Source organism: Peromyscus eremicus, unplaced genomic scaffold (assembly GCF_949786415.1).
Source record: "Peromyscus eremicus unplaced genomic scaffold, PerEre_H2_v1 PerEre#2#unplaced_230, whole genome shotgun sequence".
NCBI classification, from domain to species: Eukaryota; Metazoa; Chordata; class Mammalia; order Rodentia; family Cricetidae; genus Peromyscus; species Peromyscus eremicus.
The window spans coordinates 31,458-53,065 of NW_026734466.1; the positions used below are offsets into that span (position 1 = coordinate 31,458).

Consider the following 21,608-nt stretch of genomic DNA (forward strand, 5'->3'; position numbering starts at 1 on the left):
TTGGGCTAGACTCTAAAGAGTGAAGTAAGAAGCCTGAAGAGACCTGCTGAGGTGGCAGGTAGGGCAGGTCCTAGCAGAATCCTAGAGACTGGGTTTTGGGTTTTTGTTTTCTTTCTTCTTTTCTCTTCTCTTCTTTTCTGTTCTTTTCTTTCTTTCTTTTGTGTTGTTTTAAAGAAGTTAGAGATGCAGCAGGTCTCAGCAGTAATGAGTCTGTTCACATTGTATTCAGCATCATAAGGCTGAAAGGAGAAAAAATTCAAACTCAGGACTTTTTGGCAGTCAAGTACTTGCTCCCCTGGGTCATTAATCTGCTGGGTTCCCATGGTATCCTTCTTTATTGTCCATCCTTTGCTGGGGTTAAGAAGAAATTGGTCTGTGATAGCTTTTTACATTTTTTAATGATAATTCTGGTGTTGGGTAAGGCCCTCTGGAGTATTTATTGCTGCTTCTATGTGGAAGGGTTGTTGTTAGTGACTAGACTTTTAACGAAGCTGTTAAATGTCCATAGGCATTGTGAGTGCTGTTGCATTTCTTAGACCGGGAAAGGTTGTAACGTCAAAGAAAAGCTAATAAATTTGATATGGAAATTTGGATTGTAATACAGTAGCAAAAAACTCATAACATAAATTTAGATATGAGTGGAGATAAACTTTCAATGTTACCTGCCTATAATTAAATTACATTGCCTGGGTTTGAACCTAAATTTTGGGGTACAGCAAATAGGCTAGGGAACTTTGAATAACGAACATTAACAATTTTGTTTGTTGAATGTCTCACTATCTTATTTTTTCTTTTTCTTTCTTTTTTTGTTTTTGTTTTTGTGTTTTTGAGACACAGTTTCATATATAACCCAAGATCACCTCTGAACTTGATTATAACCCATACTGGCCTCAATTCGTGATTCTCCTGCCTTAACCTCCCAAGTGTTAGGAATACGTGTGTGATTCCATGCCTTGCTTTTTAGTTAGTTTTCTTAAATTTCAACTGCTAGTCAACCTTAAATTTGCATGGCTAAATGTAATTCAGAGACAGAGCATAGATTTACCATGCATGAGGTCCTAGACTTCATTTCCCAATGAGTGTACAGACACACACCCAGGCACATGCGCACACACAGGGTGATATATAGATAGAGGTGTGTATCTGTTGGCTGTTCTATTTAAAGTATAAATTTAAATAGGGAGAAAGGCTCAGAGGAGGGAATAAAGTAGAATCTTCAGGCTGTGACAGTTGGAAGAAAGCTCTCTAAGAAGCAGGCCTTCTTCAATGACAGCGCGTAATTTCATTAGCTTATTCTCTTGAAAGTCTAAGCTATAGCAACATGGTACTTGACTTCCACTGGTACCAAAACCTTGAGAATGCTCAGGTAGAATTATCTGTTTATACTTACCACAAAATAAAACATGATTAGACATAATCACACCTTAAGTTGTGATGGCAGATGTTGACATGACTATAAGCATTTGAAGCAAAAACAAGGTTACTGAGAAATATATGGAAATAATGAGACAAGTGTGTCAAAAATAATCTATTCACTGGAAAATGAGAGAATTTTAGAGTATGAAAAGTAATGGGGGAGATAATTGGGAACGTTCAGTATATAGCCGGTGTCTAATTAAATTGACAGGTTTTGTTTGGGGAAAATAGAACCATGTGAATTAGGCCACAGGTTAGTACTCACACCTCTATGATGAACAAGCTACTACTGGAATATGCCTCACAACGAAGGCTGGAATCACAGCATAGCCTTTGAGCTTTTGGGAGCAAGACTAATTCTGCTTTAGCTGTCAAAATAAATACTATCTCAATGATGTGTTCATCCACAATACGGTAATGAAATAGGAAGAGGGTATTCAGGGCGGTAGCTCTGGGAGCCAGTCAGTGCAAAGGAAGGAAGGAGAATGTTTACATATAAAAATCCTAAAGTAGGAAAGTGTGTTCGTGCTGCCGCCGAGTTATGACACTCGTTCAACTAAAGGGCACATCAGAGGGGTGGACACATAGGGTTGGCGATTGGAAGTAGTGAGGGAGAAAAGCTGAATAAAGGAGCAGGGGAGTGACTTTTAAATAAAAAGGGTTATAAAGGGTTTTCAGATGTTGTTTGGCTCTTAAAGCCGGATGAGACTGATGGTTTTTTTAGTAATCCTCACATCTGAAATAGGATCACGTACATTTTCAGCCAGTTCTCAAACAAGTTCCATATTCTACACAAATAGAGAAAATGCAATTCATAATTGACAAGGTATGAATTTTTTATACTTTGAGCCATAGGCTGCCACATCAACAAATGTAATTCCTTAGCAAATATGTCTTATGTTCATATTTATGAAATGTACACAATTGACACAGAACCCAAAAGGGAGTAAGTAAGCATTTTAAATACACTTTGGTTTGCAAACTCCATTCTGGGAAACATTTATTAAATTAGGAACGAGGAAAGTATGCAAACAGAGTGTTCTGGGTTTCAGTTTACCTTGAACCCGGTGTTAACTTTTCATGGATTTTTATCAGAGCCTGGATTTTTGTTGGCTGAAGTGTTAGCCTTGCTCTGTTTTGTTTACTGTCTTTTTTTAAATATATGATGAGATGCTCTCAAAGTGAAAGTGATAAATTATTAAAACCTAAAGGCTCGTAATGAAAACCAGCCAGCTGTTACGGTTTCAGGCAAGTTTGTGAGCACATCCAGGAAGCTGCTCCGAGGCTTGCTCAAGTCTTCCCCACCCCCACAGCACTGTGTGTGGCATGTTGTATTTTACAGAGATGTTTGCAACAGTGTCCCCAGTCATACATACTATTCTACAGTCCTGCCACTTGCCCAGACAAATGATGCATCTGGTTTTTCTCTTCTTGGAACCAGAGCTTATGACTGCTTTGTAATTTTTACACACTAAGAAGTAATGCCAAGTTCATCTCAAGGGTAGGCTGTAGAAGGAGGTGTGTCATTTCTGTACTGAGGCACTATTGTTGGAACCCTTAGCTGGTGTAGAACAAATCTTATGAACCAGACACTGCCATTCTGTGAGGAAGCCCAAGCCACACATGAAAGACCAACTCTAAATGCTCCTGAAGATCATGTTACCTGAAGATCCTTCAGCTATATAGTATCACCCACTAGATATTTAAATTAAGATGCCACCGATGAATGTGGCCCTTTATTTGAGTTTCTGAAGTGAAGCTCCAGACCCCACAGCTATTCCCATTATCACCATTCTAATGGTACAATAATTACACCTAGGACATTAAGAAAAGTGTGAAGATCCTGAGAAGCTGGTAAAGCACCTTCCATTGCCTGTGGTATTTGCTCTGGTAACTAAGGAGTATGACACATAAATGGCTGCTATTTTTTCATATTTGTTTAATCTACTTCTGTAGGTAGAATATTTTTACTATATATATCATTTTATAATTGAATATTCATATTATATATAATAACTGTATCTCAAAAACAAGGAAAAATAATACAATGGAACATTTCTTATATGCAAAACACAGTGCTAAAAACCTTTCCTAAATTAGCTTGCTATTCATAATAACCTTAAAAATTACATATTACCTTCCATATTTTCAGGTAAAAACCCTGAGACCCAGGCAAGCTTAAGTTACTTAGTAAAAAGCAATGAAGTGAATCATATGGAAGTCTAACGTGCCTCTAAAGTTTTACGCACTTTTTATCAAGCACCATTGCATTTGAGTAATGAAAAGCAGATCTTAAGTAATAGGTCCATCCATAGAAGTGAAAAACCAAAAATATTAACAATTCACAATAGGTTTTAGAAGTAATCATTTATCTTAACTTTTTATATATCTTCTTGCCCAAATAACCTCCACCCATTCTGTCTGGAAGGGTTCCAGAGCAAAAATGTGAGTCATTTTCTTTATAACTGATGAGAGATGTTGAGCCAGAATTAACCAACTAAGCGATTCAATTTGTATGGAATGATAAATGCTGCTTAATGGTGTGTTAGATACTAACAGAGAGCAGCTATGTAGACTTAAGAGAATTTTATTCAGGCAACCTCTAGCCAACCAATTGTTGTGCTCTCTTGAAATCTGCCTATCTGGTGTGCCTTGTAGACATTTAGCAGAAACAGTCTCCCTGACCCTGAGCCATAGGAGGATCAATGGATCATAGTACCTAGCGCTCCATAGTTACAAAGAACTTCAGGAAAAGGATAAAGGCTTTTAAGTTCAAGTCAGAATAGCCTGTGACTTTTATAGGTAAAATTATTTGATTCTGTAAAATGAAGGAGAACACAGCAATAGCTGTCCAAGTTTTTCTTCTACTCTTAATATACTTCAATTCTATAAATTAATTCCACCTATTTTAATATATATGTCTTTTCTCTTAGCTCTGTAGCAAATTCTCCCATGAGTGAGACTCTTATGTCACCATCTTCCTCCTGACAAAAGCCAGAATTAATAGACTGAGGTGCATGATCATGTCTTTGTTCTAAGTAGACTATGATGTCATGAAGATTCTTCTGCCTTAAATGTGTTGTCTCCTCACATACGTGCATCTATTCCATGTACTCACATTGGCATCTCATAGTCACAGTCAACTTAAAGGAACTAGGAAAGAATGCAAAAGGAAAGCCAGAATAAGAAACCTAGTGGAGCCATAATTTATGAAGTACATACAAGGGTCTGCAAGTGTTTGTAAGTCTCGGGGCTTGCTCTTGTTTGTTTGTTTGTTTGTTTGAGACAGATTCTCACCATGTAACCTAGGCTAGGCTCAAGCTAGTCACATTAATTTTGGCTTTTCTTTGGAGAAAACAAATGTTGACATTTTTATGAATGTAGGCCTTTCATTCAAAACATTTAATGGACACCTGTTACATGCCAAACTATGTTCTAAGCTACTGTGGGAAACATGATGAATGAGGTCTTTATCCTCAAAGAACTTACACCAAAGAATACCAAAGTCATACTAAAAATTTCAGAGGCCTTTGCTTTGCTTTTAAGAATTCAAAGTCGTGGCTCTAATCTAGAGAAACACTTTGGACTAAGGCCCCTCAGCGGCCACACTGGGCTGGTGCTCAGATCAGTGTCTCACTCAGCTCTTATCAGAGAAACTTCCTCCTGCAGTAGATGGAACTAACACAGAGACCCACAATGGACAGTGTGCAGAGAGTGGGAGACCTTGGAGGACTCAGTCCCATTCAAGAGTTAGGGATCTTTGTAGAAGAGGAGGCAGGAAGATTCTAAGAGCCTGCAGGGGTGGAAGACACCAAGGAAACAGTGTTGTCCAGATACAACAGGACTGATGCGCGTGTGAACCCACAGATACTATGGTAGCATGCAGAAGGCCTGCACAGGCTCAAGCTCGACAGGGTCCCAACACTGAAAGTGGACACCAGCTTCCACCTCTAACAAGAAGCTATATGCAATTGATACCTGCTGGCAAAGGAAACACCAGTTCCTGCCAGTGCGTTCTGGCTGGGTAAGTCAACCACACTCCAGGGCAGGCCCAGTGCCTGGGAGTGCTTGACTAACACAAAATGAACTCAGTGGTGTTTTTGCAGACGTTTTGTCTCGTTCTGCACTGTTTGGGTATTTTTTTGTCTCAGTCTTTTGCTTGCCTGTTTTAGTTTCTGGCTTTGTGAGAGTGGGTTTTACGTGTTTCTTGGAGTTTTTATTTTTGATTTTTTTTCGTTTTGATTTTGTTTGTTTGGTTGGTTGGTTTAAAGAAAGAAAAAGAACATAAAGTTGGGTGGGTAGAGAAGTTAGGGGGATCTGGGAGGAATTAGAGGGGGCTGATTAAAATATATTATATAAAAAACAAATTTTAAATCCAAAGTCAGTTGACATTGGCTTTGGCTTTGAATAATGGAAAAGAATTTCAATTTCTTTAGGCCATTCTTCTCATTAAATAACTGTTTCTGTTGACCAACTCTTCTTACCCATCAAAACAGAGTAAAATAAGCATATACCACAGTCCATTAATGATGTGGTAAGGAGAGAGCCCGTGTCTCCCTGAGGATCTCAGCCTAAGTGCGCTCTTTTCTTGACTTCTTGGGGCTACTTTGGGAAGTAGAATGGTTGTGTTGCAATTTCCAGTCCTGTTCTATGACATTGAAATTTACCTTCTGTAAGCTTTAGTTCATCATAACCGTTCACCTCTGCTTTGTAAGCAGAGCATTAAATAACAGTCCAAACTTCATCCTTTGGACCTGTCTCTCACATGGCACAGACCCTAGGTACAGCAGGCTGCTGGCATCCTTGGCACAGTAGCCACCAGTTAGTTCCTCTGAGTCAGGCTTACATCTTCACCCCTTTTCTGACAACAGGAAGTCAGAGGAAGGGGTACATTTCATTGTATGTAAAAGGGAAGGAAGGAACTAAGTAATGTGTCTCCTCAGGCCCAAGGAACTGAAATGTAGCAGCTTTCAGAGGCCGCCTATCTGTGTAGAAGTGATGGCATTCTGTCTCCTGTAAGTAACAAATACTCTTGAGTCAGTTCTTCCAATTCTGGCCTGCCATGGACTTTCCCATCAGTTAAATTGCTGACATATGCAGAATGTCTGTGAGGTGTTCTTGAGCTGTGAATTCCCTAAGAAAAGCTCAGGTTTCATCCATTTCTTTCTGAAACACAGACTTAGAAAGACACAGGTTGTGGTAGGAAGTGTGCTGTACTGGATAAAAGTACTTTGATAGCACCTGCTTGGGTTAAAACCCTGTCTATGCCACTGACCACCTCTGTGACACTAGGTCATTCCTGGTCTGTAACAATAATAATAATAATCTCACAATAACATTATTTATCACTGAATTTCAAATCTATGTAAATAAATCTAGGTAATGATTCAATGGCAAGTAATGACACCACCCACCACACAAAGCTGCTGGGTGTTTCTCCTAGGTTTTCAGTAAGTTTTAGGTTTGTAAATTTCAGACAGTTTCAAGCAAACCCTGAACCAGGGGCTGTTACAGCTCCTTTTCTAAAAACAATACCACTGTTAATATGAATGACTAGGTTGGCCATAGGCTCCTGGGCTGTTGGATAGTTTTTAAATTAAAAATGTGTATTCCTTTCCTCCCTGATGAAAAGGGATTGCTGTTTTACCACACCACACCCCAACTTCTGTTTTACATAGTAAAAGCATCAGTCAATGTAATAGTTTGAAGTATACTGCCAATCCAGCATGGCTTGAGGGATGGCCCTGACTGGGGATGAAGAAGACAGACAGATGGACACATGAACTCACAGAAAAGCTCTCTGATGGAGAAGCCACAGCACCCCAGAAGCTAGGTGTGTTTATTACATAGAGTTGAACAGAGAGGGAGGGCTGTGACTTACAGCTGGACCAGGAGGTTGGGTTATTACACACCGATAAACAAGGACACAAGGGTTATGGTTTGCAGCTGGGTCAGTTTGGCTAATCTCTGCAGCACAATTCTCTTTGGGGGAGCAGCCTTCCAGCTGTAAACATCTGGAGGAAGAAAGCTTTTGTAGCGTGAATCTTAGAAGGTCTTATTAATAAAATCAAACCTGGGGCCAGTTATTGGGGTGAAATGCTGGATGGTCAGAGAGACAGAACAAGCCACAGCTAACCTCACCTGGCCAACTTCTCAGGTGGTCTTGTTTCCTCAGACTGGAAGCCTCTGTGTCCTCATATCCTAATGGCTCTCAGCTGAACTGTGCTGCTCAAAACCTAAAAGCTTAACCAGCCAAAAGCTTCTAGTTTCTGGTCCTCATGCCTTATATACCTTTCTGCTTTCTACCATCACTCCCTGGGATTAAAGGCTCGCTTTCTGGGATTAAAGGCATGAGTCACCATGCCTGGCCATTTCCAGTGTGGCCTTGAACTCACAGAGATCCAGAGGGATTTCTACCTCTGGAGTGCTAGGATTAAAAGTGTGAGTGCCACCATTTTCTAGCCTTTGTACCTAGTGGCTGTTCTGTCTCTGACCCCAGATAAGTTTATTAGGGTGCACAATATTTTGGGGAACACAATACCACCACAAGCTTTGGTGGGCATTTCTGCATGCACTGCCAAGAACGCTGCATTCAGTCCCCTAAGCCTGATGTCGTGAGGTCCTTGACGTGGCCATCCCCTGTCAAGAGCACACATTCACTCAGGACTTCACCTCCTTAAGGCGCTCTACAACCCTCACAGTATAAAAATAGATATTTCATTAGATACTATAAAAATTCCCAAAATACCAAGTTTAAAGGGTGAAAATGACTTACTTCGACATATTACGTAATGTATACCTGTGAATAAACAGCAGTACAGTTATAGCGGCTGTCACTTGTCTCGTAATAAAGAGAAGTGTTCTACGTCAGCACTAAATGCTGGTCAGGTAGTGTGACCTTGGCCCTCTGTCTAAATTCTTACAGTCCTTAAAGGTCTAGCATTGGCAACGAAGTTTCTGTGGTGATGTGGATGATTTACTATTAACAGGAAAGTTCAGATCCCATTACCACTGACAGCTGTGCTCCCATTTATGTTATTTTTAAGCCATAACTATTTAAAACGTTGCAGTTAGCATCCTTACTTGTCCATTTTGTTGGCATATAACTCTCCTATTAAATATATAGAACAAATCATATTAATTAAAATAAATTGCTTGGGCAGTTGAGCTGTGCTGCAGATGTCTCATAAGGCTATAAATTCAAATTAATTAAAGACTGCTTGCCCCTGTGCTTGGGAAAGATTCCTTTTAGTGCATTAGTAGTAACTAAAGAAATCAACCATCTTGCAAAAGAAAATTCATTTGAGTTGTTGAAGAAATAGCTAGATCAATGGATACATAGCTGGTTAACATAATCGTGTAACAAAATCTTGGCAGAAGCAAACGAGTTGCGTGTTCACAGTCGCAAGTGTAGATTGTCTTTTATACTGAATGTAAATTTTAGTAGGAGTAACTGTATTTGAGTCTACTTATTGTATGACCTAGATCTATTACATTTAGTTCTGTATTTATATGTGTATATATGTAGAGTTCCAGAAGATGTTTGTGTGTGTGTGTGTGTGTGTGTGTGTGTGTGTGTGTGTGTTCCATGTTAACAGATCTTTCATAAGATAAACACGTGATCTTTGTCTTCTAGATATTAAAGTATTCAGTGAGGTGAAAATAATGTGGAGCACTAGATAACCCACTCAGCTCATATGAATAAATGCATGTGTGTTATAACCACCAAAAACAAGGATGGGACGATCTTCTGTGGTGTTCTGTAAATGTGTCGTGTCCTTTGCATTTCATGGAAATCTCCATAATATTAAAAATCCCCTTAAACTAACATGCCTTAAGAAACTTGTTAATAAATAAGTTAATAAGGATCTCAGATGTGGTGGCATATGCCCGTGATCCTACAGCATGGTGGCTAAGGAAGATCATGAGTTTGAGGCCAGCCATTGCTGTACAGTGAACTGAAGGCTAGCCTGGAGTTAGACAGTGAGGTATTCTAACAAACAAAGCCTACCTCCAACCGTTTATCAAAGTGAAATGTTTTCCACCTACCATCCCTAAAAGTACCTACAAAAAGTCATAATCAAAGATATATAGGATCCTTATAATTTGACTGTTACAGATTTGATATAAAGTTCAGAAGAAAATAAAACTTTTAAATTTTTAAAGATTAAAGCCTATAAGGACCTTTTAAATATTGTTTTGGTGAGAATAAGGCTGATCAATAAAAAACTGTTTTCACATTGTATAAAAAGATTGCGGATTTCTCCGTTTCTAACTAAGTGTCGACTGAGGAGGATAGAACAAAGCTATGTATTTTTTGAAACTTGGGTTTTTAAAACCTTAGGTCAATGTGACTGCAGGGTCTCATCATCCGGAGAACATATTAGACAGGGTAGATTTTACCTTTTAAGCATGTGTTGTTAAGGCCTGTCTCTAAGACAAGACACTAATCTACTGCTCTGCATGGGGTAGGGATAGAAATACTAAAATGTGCTGTTATGGTGTGACTCACTTGCTGGGTGCTTGCCTAGCAAGCAACATCAACACCACATAAAACTGGTGCTGTGACCCAGCACTGGGTAAGTGGGGTATAAACAGGGTCATTTAAAGCCATCCTATAGGGAACTGGCTTGGGGGAGCTATTGTTTAAATTCAAGTATAGCAAATTTTTGTTCTGTTTTAGACTAATTTTCTCAAGCATAGGAAATCTTTATACCCTGCATGTCCCTCCCCAAAGTTTGTCCTTTGGGACTCAGTGTTACGTAGAGTCTCTTTCCAACAGGACTGCCTTCTGAGAATAGTATCAAATACCATCATTTCCAGTGTCCCTATAATTTAATAATGACTTCACTACTCAACAATCTCAGAATGCTTTCTGTCTTAATGTTGATGCTTTTCCAAAAGAAAAGGAAGACATGAATGATTCCCTAGAGCTACTTCAGATTGCTTCATGAGTCAAGGAAGGAATGCCTGAATTATGCCTGCCTCATAGACAATTACTAAAATAAAGCCTAAGGAAACCACAGCAGTTCCTTTTAGTACCACTGACATTTCATACCTGCACTGAAGTCGTGTGGAAAATCATTATGAGATTCTGTGGGTGTATCTGGGATAATTATTCAGCCTTTCCCAGATGAACTCTCAGACTATATAAGCAACTGAGGACAGCACTGTCTCCAGCTCTGCTCACTCCAGTTGCCTACCTAGCACGGTAGTCTGGACTCAGCACATGCTCAGTGAATGTTTTCTGGGTGAATGGGTAAATTAGTTACATGCACTAAAATTCTGTCTGAAATATGGCTCCTTGTGATTTATTTTGAATAGACCCATAAACCAAGCAGGTCGCTCAACTATAAGCCCTATGCCTAAAGACCAATACAACAGCTAACTTATAAAGCCCTTTTATTTCAGTCTTTTCAGAAGAACATACTACAATTTATTTTTACTTTTACCACTCATTGAGACAGATTGAAAGTTTTGAATTTATTCTAGTATAATATGTGACTTAAATATTTTTTGAAGATTTATTTATTTCTATTTTATGTGTATGAGTGTTTTGTTTACAAGTATGTCTATGTACCACATGCATCCTGTGTTCTCAGAGGCCATAAGAGGGCATTGTATACCCTGGAACTGGAGTTACAGTTGGTTGTGAGCTGCCATGTGGATGCTGGAAATCAAACAGGGGTCTGCTGGAAGAACAACCAGTGTGCTCTTAACCACTGAACCATCTTTCTGGCCCTTAGTGATTTAGCTATTTTGCTAATCACAGTCAAATAGAGATATTTTTCATTGGGGAAAAAAAAAGCTAATCACATGTCAAAATTAAATAATTAAATCCTTTTCAAGTACTTTTGTACTTTGTACTGTGCATGTGTGCAATCGTGCATGCATGTGTGCGTGTGTGTAAAGGTGAGGATACCAATACCTATGGACATACAGAGCCAGAAAAGGGTGTCTAGTCCTCTGTAACTGGGTTTTCAGGTACTGTGGACAGACAGCTAGTCATGTGGTTGCTAGGTTATGAGCTCCCATAACTCATAACTCTTCACCATTGAACCATCTGTTCAGCCATAACTACTTTTTCTGTATATCATGATCTCACTTTTAGAAGAATGTGAATATGTCTAATAGATAGAAGAATTTTCAGAAAGATGTTTTTGGGTATTATTAAATTTTAGGATTTATTTTAAAAAAGTGCTAATGTAGAAACCAAGATGAATTTCAAAAGCTGACATCTTATTATTTGTATAATTTAATAAATGATATCTATTTGAGATATCAACTGCTACCCATTGTGTTACTAGAACTTACAGGCTATTTCTATTCATCTAAATATAGTGTAATGACATCTACAGTTCTGATAGATACCTACCAGCAGCTATTCTGTGAGTCTGACGTGTAGAAAGTGTGGTGTATGGAGCACTATGTTGTTGGAAAACATGCTCTCTGAGCCAGCCTAACATATTTGAACATTTTAGATGGTGGGAGGCATTGTGGTAGAGGACAGGAGCAGCTTGTGTTTGTTTGCCTGCCTGCTTGCTTGTTTTGGAGAAGAAATAACATCATTTGGCTCATATTTTAGAAAACTGAATCCATGGACAATTTCTCTGAATTATGGGTAGCCAAGTAATATTTCTACTTCGTGATCATTAAAAGGCATAATCAAATATTCTCTGAACTTGATTCAGGATTAGGCAGTTGGGAAGGAATGCATGAAAGGTAGACTGTGGACATAGTCTGAGGAAGAATGAGCTGGTTTGAAGTGAATGGAAAGGAATTTCAGATGGCTAGCGAGCAAAGTATTACATAAAAGCATAGATAACATAAGACAGGGGCAGTAAGGATGACAGTTCTCTCCTTGAAGAAAGGCAGCAGAAGCCAAACAGAACTGTGACCAGGCTAGAGCATGAGACCTTCAACCCTCTAGTCAGGGTGGTCATGGATGGTATAGTTCCTCAGGATCATGAAACTGAGACATGAACAGCTCTGAAGTTTTGAACTTCTGAGCTAGGAATGAGGTCAGTGATATATAGGTGTGAGAATGTCTTCAGTGTGTTGTGTCTGTACTGATAGTTGCTGATATGTGCACAAAACTGGGGGAGGAGATGCAAAGTGTTTTCTTGAGTCCCGACCCTGTGTGGTTATTGAGGGCTATGAAGTCACAGTCAATTTCTAAACACACACAAATGTCTTTATATAAACAATGTTAATAGACAAAGTGGGAATAAAAACGATTATCAAGAAACTGAATTAGAGAACTCAGGGATGAGGATAAAGAACAATTCATTGCATCTCATAGTGCAAATGAACTGCAGATGAGGAGACAGGAGCTGAACGTAGGTAGCAGATGGATTTCTTGAGGGAGAAGATGTCTGTGGCCCTGAGAGAGACTCATGTTCACAGAGCGTCAAAATAAAGAAATGGTTACTTGCTATACTGTGCAGAGGAGAAGTACAAAGGGGTTTTGTTCTAGAGGAGTAAAATCCAATATAAATTCACCATTCACTGCTCAGTCACCAAATGGTAGGACAATTTCAAGTCATTAATTGGACCAGATGGTTAATGCTTTTAATGGCACAATCAACTAATAAATAACTGTAAAGCACTTTGTAAATACAAAGAGCCACATAAATGTTTAATAATCACATTAAGTTGGGAGGCTTATTTCAAGTTACACTTATATCAAAGTATTTTACTGGCATTTCAGGAGAAATGCCAATAATAAAATCAGATGCCATATCATAACTGTACCTAAAAATACAACAAAGGCATCATCAAAAACCAGAACAAGTTCAGCCAGTATGGGCTGAAAAGAGTGGATCAGCATGTACTGTTTCTTTCACAGAAGACAAGAAGAAGCATGAGAGGATGATGGGAGCTTATAACAGCACCAAGGGAGGCCATTGCCGTACATAGAACCTCACTTGCCTATGTATTTGAAGGAGAATTTGTCAGATAAAGTGATGTGAAGACACGAAACAGCAGGAAAAACATGGATGCGAAGACTCTGGTACTCCACTTAGTTCAAGTAGAGTCTAATAAACTAGTTGTAACATTTTATGAGCCCTTGGCATTCACAGCTCACCTAATCTTCGTAACACTGGAATGAATACTGGCACTGTCACCTATTTTAAAATTGAGAAAATCTGATTCACACAAAGATTAAAACACTTGTCTAATATCACATTTTTAATAAGAGATAGAATCAGGATTGAATCCCAAACAATATGGCTTCAATATCTTCTGGGAAGAATCTGGGATAAATCATATAATTCTAATTAGATGAAACAGATGTGTTCTTCCTCCTTCTTCCTGCCTCTAAACATGGCTGGCTGGCTGATGTCACCACAACCATCTAGGGACCGTGACGTGATGTAAAAGAAAAGAAAACCACTGTGACAGCAGATCTGCCTTGGGTCCACTTAGCCAGCAGCTGCAGTCACTTCCTTTGGGATTTCTTGTTCTGTGAGGACAGTAAGACCCACCACAGTCACATTTGCCCCTACTTACAACCACGCTCAAATAACGAAGAAACCGGACGACAACAAAAACCTGCCCCTCACTGGGTGCTTGCTAGGAATAAGGCATTATTTTGTTTTATGTATATTTCCTCATTTCATCATCACTGCACTTCTGTGAATTCCCATTTTATAGACAGAAAATCAGCCCCAGTTCACACAGCTTCAAATTCAGGCTGCACCCTGCCTCCTAAACTCTCTTCAGCAAACAGCATTCTGAGGAGTCAGATACTTAAGCAGTTTCAATTAAAATGAGAAATTAGATAGGGATTCTTACTATTTTAATACTCTGATTACTATTCAATATGATTGGAGCTTCTAGAACAAAAGTTTCTCATCAGGGGTACTATAAACACTTTGCATGAAAACCATTTTCCACCCTGCTCCCTGGGTCCCACTAAAACCACTAACATGTCAGGGAAACACCTTGCACATTTCCTAGAGTCTTCCCCAGCTACAACGGCCTTTCCAGAATGGAGACTGGCAAAACTGCTTTGTGAAAAGTCCAAATGGTAAGTATTTTAGGGCTTGTGGGATGTGGTATCTTGGTGGTCTCCATCACAGCTACTAAGCTCTGCTGTGTGGGATCAGTCACAGCAGACACAGATAAAAGTGCATATGGCGGTGTTCCACTCAAACTCTTCTGGCACTACTTTACAGATAAAACACTGAGACAGGAAGGTTCAGAAACTCTCCTGAGACGATTCAACTAGCAAGCAATAGGCTCCACTTCAACTCTAAGTCAGAGTGATCTCTCAGGGTTCAGGCTTGAATTTAAGACAATTGATTTTACAGATTTTAGCTGGTTTTCTTCTGGCAGAAGACTGACTGTGTCTCAGAGAACTTCTTATACTCCAGACTGTGGTCCTCTTCATCTGCCTGGTGTTGGTTGCTCTTTCATACCTTAAAGGCCCTACAGGACTTGCATCTTTGATAACCTGCATTGATGCTACCATTGACCTATGTCATGATTAACCATGTCGCCAAGCACTGCTCTCCCTGTTGGCTCTGACACACAGTCTTCCACAAAGTTCTCCCACAATACAAGATTCCACAAAACCAGTCACCAGAACAGCTATTCACTGATGTGTAACTTTTATTTATCATGCCTTAACTGTTCATAGGAACCATAAACCTGCTATTGCCCATTAAAGTGAAAAGGAATATAAAACACTGAGCCCAGGGTCTGATGCTTTCAAGAGCCCTACGCAAGAGCTTATGTTAGGATGTTTGTAGTGGCAAGCAGACACTACTACTGGTCCTGCTGTAATTATATAAATGAAGGAGGATTTGTGAAGGCTTAGAACACCCAAGTCAGGCAGAATGCACCTGATGCACAGGTTTTGACTACTGACATTGTGGAATATCTCAGCAAAGGTTTTATGTAGAGACTCAACTGTATTAGACAGAAAAAGGACCCATAGTCAAGATGCCCAAGCTTCTCTATCCCACCCACCCCCGGGAGAAAATGGATAGGACCTCTTCTAGAAGGTAGTAGTACTTATATAGATCAGTGGGGTCTTACGGAATTCTACTGCTCATCAGTATATTAGGCACAGCAAAGTGGAGGCTATGTTGAATTTATTAAACAATAATAGGCAGGTAGGGGATTTAGCAATAGTACAAGAGGCAGGCTACCAAGTCAGGATGAACAAAAACGGAGTCACCACAGATTTACTATAAAGCCTTTTGGTGAGGGTTAGGAAACACTGGTCCTGATAGCTTTTGATTTCTCTTGGGAAATGCTTCTATCACAGATACTTACTACATTGGAGAAACTACAGATAAAGATTTGGAACGTATTGTACATTGGTATTTGACAAACTGGTAGATTCGTTTCTCTCCTGGTAATTCTTTTGACAAAATGATTTGATTTCTCATTGTATTAGCAGTTAGAGATAAACTTCTCTTGGCAAGTTATGAGTATGAAATGCAGCATGCTTATGACAAATATCTCAAGTATCTAGCACTTTTGTTTAACAAGAATAAAATAATTAGAAAAATATAATCTATTACCTTTTTACCATTTATCATTTTTTTATCCTTGTATAAAATGATTTCTTCTTAATAAACACAAGGTAGATGTAAAAGAACTTTGGTAGGTAAATAATTTTGTCTAATATCATTAATTACTAACAGCTCAATTATACTGTGAAGTGCCATAATTGTCATGAAGCTTAAGAATCCTTATCATGGATTCTATAATTCATTTAAATTACATTAATTATACAGATTTTTAATGAAGAAGAGAGACTGCTTTTAATCCCCACAAGTAGAGACAATGATCAAAATATTTATGTGTGTCTTTCATATTTTAATCTGTTGACATTCTTAAAATAATTCACTTACTCAGGCAGTATTAGCACCTTTCCATGCAAAGAGGAGGAGTAGGCAAACATATTTGGATCGCACATAAAAGTGTATGATCTTTAGTTCTTCTATTTAATACCTAACACAACTCAGGATATTGTGGGAAGCCAGCTCCCACTTTTACCCAGGGTTCTGTTGAGGAGAGGGAGGAGAAACTTGTAGATAGAAAGATAGCAGAGATTGAGACAGAAACACAGAATAATGTCGGGAGGTCCTGGACCAATATCCACCGGCCCCTTCCATCTCTTCAAAGGGGCTTTTTATAACAATGCCAAGGAGTGGGGCAAAAGAACTTCCCCTTGCTAGATCAAAGCATGCTGCACAGCCAAGTGCAGACCCTTCCAAACACCTGGTAACCATGCACGTGGTCAAGCCATCCCTTATGCAGCCTTGCTGGGTAAAGCAAGCTCAGATCTCACTAGCAAACCTCTGTGGGCCCCCACAGGATATATTTTTCAGAAAATAAAATGTTTAAGGTTTGTTTTTGTTTTTGTGCTTGGAATGAAACCTTAGTTCTTCTATGTGCTAGGCAAGTGGCTGATGATTTGGCTGAACTCCTAGCCCCAGGTATTTTTTTTTATTGCATTGTGTGTCTATTTTTGTGTGTCTGTGTGTGTGTGGTGGGGGTGTCTGTGTATGTGTGTCTGTATGTGTGGTGTCACATGGTATGTGTGGAGATCAGAAGATAACATTCAGGAGTCAGTTCACTCCTTCTATCACGGAGGCCCTAAGATCAAACTCAGCTTGTTTTGCTTGGTGGGAAGTGCCTTTATCCACTCAGCCATCTCACCTATCCATGCCCCAGCTACTTTGAACATTAATTGGTGGTATCTATAAAATTGTCTTAATATCATGGACGTGCTTAACAAACCATATGTCAGCCCAATTTCTAGAGTTCACATCCAAAATTGCTTGGGCAAGTAACTTTAACTTTGTGTGTCTCAGATCATTCTCATTCATAGAATTAAGATACTAACATTTGATGAAACTAGAGAGGAATATGTAAAGTGTTTAAAACAACCTTTAGCTAATACTATATAACTTTTCCATTATTTATTTGTCCATTTGTAGTTCAATGTAATAAACATAATAAAAATATCCCAATACACCTTTATGAAATGGATAGTAGACATGTTTTAACATCAAAATTCCATGTGAGGTATGGTGGTGCACACCTATAATCCCAACACTGAGGAGGGTGAGGCAGGAGGGTCAAGAGTTCTAAACCAAGGGGGCTGAGAGATGGCTCAGCTCTTAAGAGCACTGGCTACTCTTGCAGCATCCCTGGGTTCCATTCCCAATATCACAGTCTCCTGTAACTCCTTTTAGGGGCATCTGATGCCCTCTTATGACCCCCACAGGGACCAGACACACATGTGGCAAACAGACATATATGCAGCAAAACATTCATACAATAAAAATAAGTAAAGATATGTTTTTAAAAAGAAGAGTTCTAAACCAACCTGGGCTGCATAGCAAGTTCCAGGCCAGCTTGGGATACGGGCAAGATGCCATCTCAAAGCATTTAATAAACAAAATAAACAATATAAAACTAAACTTCCATTAAAGTAGCACAAGGTGGTCTTGTGGGATAAATTATAAATCCCAAAATAATTTATTTTATGAGTACTTTCTCATATGGTGTGATTTTTCAGCTGCATAGTATGTAAGTGTTACAGCTCTGCAGGGAAAGGTATCCTGGCCATCGGAAGCCAGGAGATAGCTACAGTGCTGTTCAGGTGGGGGATGGTTTCCCGTGGGAATGCAGCAGTTCTGCTCCTCCCAGGGGAGCTGTTATAGCTCCACTCTGCGAAGGGAGTTTCCCCGCAGAAATGTAGCAGCTCAGCTCTGCTCCAGCAAAAGTTGTTACTTCTCTGCCAAACTCTACTCTGGTGAAAGAAGGTCTCACTTAAACCTCATTCAAGAGATTTATTGGGAGGGAGAAATACAGGAGAGTGGCCACCTCTGCTAGGGTGGAAAAGGCTGCTCCAAACTGAACAGGTACAGAGCTTATATAGGGTTTCTTAGGGGCAGTTTTCCAGGGTGAAGTTTTCAGGGTGGGAATTGATCTGATTTCCATCCCTGAGTTTGGACAAGCCCGGAGATTGGATGGAATTCATGCTTAGGGATTTGTTGGTTTTGTGCTCATGTATGGTTGGGTTTCCTGCTCAGGGACTGATTGGTTTTCATGCTGAGTTGGTCAGAGGCAGTGTATTTCTTTGGCTCTGGATTCAGGGCCAAAGTGTGTTTCTTTCACTGGCCCATTTACCCTACATAATAGCACAAATTATTTCATCTTCAAGTTATTTTAAAATTTGTATAGATGGCAATCTAATTCCAACCATGAGAGATCAGGTGGAGAACTTAAAGAGGCCCCAGATATGGCAGTTTTTAGATCCACCCAAGTTTGGACCTAGAAGGTGAAAAAAGGCCTAGGTAAAGGGTGAAGAAGGAAGGTAAATTACCACCAGGGGTAGTGGCTCCGAAGTCCCCTTTCTCTCTAAGCTTGCCCTGCTTCTGACACGTAAGTTACTGCTCATCCCTGCCAGAGAATGTGGAAGCCAGAACCAGAAAGCTGCATCCTGCACTCATGCTCTGGGCGCGGCTGTCAACGGGAGGCTCCAGCTCTAAAGGCAGAGGGATGGCAGTCACTGAGGGGCTGCTTGTCCATTGCCACAGGGACTGCAGTGAGCCTTTGACAGCAGGTCTTTCAGGATGCAGCAGCACTGGGTTTGGCGTCCTCTTTAAAATACTGGACGATGAAAGCTCAACGAGTGGTAGAAAAACTAAGGAGAAGAGAAAGGAGCAGATAAGATTTCCTCCCTGCTGGAATTCTAGGAGCAGTGTGACTTGGCAAGTTGGGAGCTGCTGTATGTTAGTATTCAAGGAAATAAGCAATAAACACGCTTAAGTTATTTTTTTCTTTTTTTAAAATTTTATAATTAATTTAATTTTACATATCAGCCACGGATTCCCCTGTCCTCCCTCCTCCTGATGCCCCCCTCCCCCCAATCCATCCCCCATTCTCCATCTCCTCCAGGGCAAGGACTCCCCTAGGGATTCAGCTCAGCCTGGTAGATTCAGTCAAGGTAGGTCCAGTCCCCTCCTCCCTTCACCCAGGCTGAGCAAAGGCTCCAAAAAGCCAACTAAAGCACTAAGGACAGGTCCCGGTCCCACTACCTGGGGGCCTCCCAAACAGTTCAAGCTAATCGACTGTCTCACTTATCCAGAGGGCCTGGTCCAGTTCCGTGGGGGCTCCTCAGGTATTGGTTCACAGTTCATGTGTTTCTGCTAGTTTGGCTATTTGTCCCTGTGCTTTTTCCAATCTTGGTCTCAACATTTCTCACTCATACAATCCCTCCTCTCTCTCACTGATTGGACTCCTGGAGCTCCACCTGGGGCCTGGCCATGGATCTCTGCATCTGCTTCCATCAGTCTGGATGAGAGTTCTACCACAACAGTTAGGGTATTTGGCCATCTGATCACCAGAGTAGGTCAGTTTGGACTTTCTCTCAACCATTGCCAGCAGTCTATTGTGGAGGTATCTTTGTGGATTTCTGGGGACCTCTCTAGCACTCTGCTTCTTCCTATTCCCATGGGGTCTTCATTTATCATGTTCTCTCTTTCCTTGTTCTCCCTCTCTGTTCTTGATCCAGCTGGGATCTCCCGCTCCCCTAAGCTCTCTTTCCCCCGACCCTTGCCCTTCATTATCCCACCTCACGTCCAGTTTGCTCATGTAGATCTCATCCATTTCTCTGTCGTTGGGTGATCCCTGTGTCTTTCTTAGGGTCCTCTTTACTAAGTAGCCTCCCTGGAGTTGTGAGTAGCAGTCTAGTCGTCCTTTGTTTTACATCTAGTATCCACTTATGAGTGAGTACATACCATGTTTGTCTTTCTGAGTCTGGGTTACCTCACTCAGGATGGTTTTTTCTAGATCTATCCATTTGCCTGGTTATTATGCTTATATTGTAAGGTCATATATTTATGTAGGTCTCGGTTCTTTTACTTTGCTCTATAGTGCCTAATTGTCCAGGATCAGAAAGGATTCAAGCTGATGTTTTATGGAAACTAGATAACCTTTGTTTTCTTGAGGATTAACTTGATTATTCCCAGTCTAGGGATAGGTTGCTGTCCCATCAAGGGTGTCCGTTCAGTTGATGTCTGTGACCTGTAGCCATTTATACATTCTACACTGAAGGAAATGTATTACATGCAATTTTAAATCTGGAAAATACAGAAACTTCATTTGACACAATACTTTAAAATTTAACACTCACTTGTTATTTTCCTCTCCCATTCTCCCTGAAGTAGTGCCAATGAATTGTTGCCCAAGAGGCAGTCAGCAGAAATAAGCAAGGAAAAGTGATGCCTCAGTAAACCAGTGACTATATACCCAGACCTTGAATAAACAATTATTGGTTGAAAGTTATTAAAATGCTGATTTTATTTTTTTTCTTTTAGGTGGGAAATGAGGAAAGATGAAACTCTGGAAGAGGAAGAAAAAACGATGCTGGAACATTTAAAACAAATCTGTAGCACACAGGACTCTTCTTCGTTAGACAGCACAGATGAACCGTAATCTGCAGAAAACGTCAACAGCTTTATTTTAGGAAAGTCTCCTGCAATGGAGGCTTTCACCGTCGTCAGAGGAACCTCACGTGTGCCCCTGAGTACAGCCGTCACCACAGAGGCTCTGTACTGAACAGGAACACAGAACGTTAAGAAGAAGAGGCTCCGTAATTTTTATATTAAAGATAATTTCAAATTCTTTCCCAATCTTTCTCCTTATCTGATAAAACTACTACCATCTCGTGTTCCCTTTGAATTATGTTTTTTTTTCTTCCCTTCAGTATTGAGGTATCTATGACAACAGGAAAAATGTTTGGAAATATTTTCCTTAGGGACTTCTTATACAATATTTAGATGTTAAGTTGATTGGAGCCCCCCAACCCCGGAAGTCATCTGAAAACTACAATTTGATTTGGTAGCTGTAGCCCAAGAACAGATCTTAATTGTCTTTAGTATTACTGATTGGACCCTTCCCCTGTAACCTCTTCCTCGTCCGCTTTATCTTAATCACAACCACAAGAAAGCAGTCTCCAGCACTATTAACTTCCGTCCTACGACGGCTTGTGATCGGTGTTGCCCTCCTCCTAAATACCATTCCACTCTTCCGCTTTCACCTCCTGTACCAAGTAGCTCCGATTCAGAAAACTCATGACATCCTTTTGACTCAAGCCAAAAAAAAAAAAAAGGTAGTTTTTCCCAACCAAAAACCATCTTTATTTCAAAATTATGTTC

At 40.0% G+C, this 21,608-nt stretch overlaps 1 long non-coding RNA gene across 1 annotated transcript; it reads left to right on the forward strand.

The window, feature by feature from the left end:
- Positions 1–18,205: 18,205 nt before the first annotated feature.
- Positions 18,206–21,123, forward strand: LOC131901719 (uncharacterized). The gene is made up of 2 exons (XR_009376852.1): positions 18,206–18,308; positions 20,769–21,123. It is a non-coding gene; the product is annotated as an uncharacterized LOC131901719 (long non-coding RNA).
- Positions 21,124–21,608: the final 485 nt, after the last annotated feature.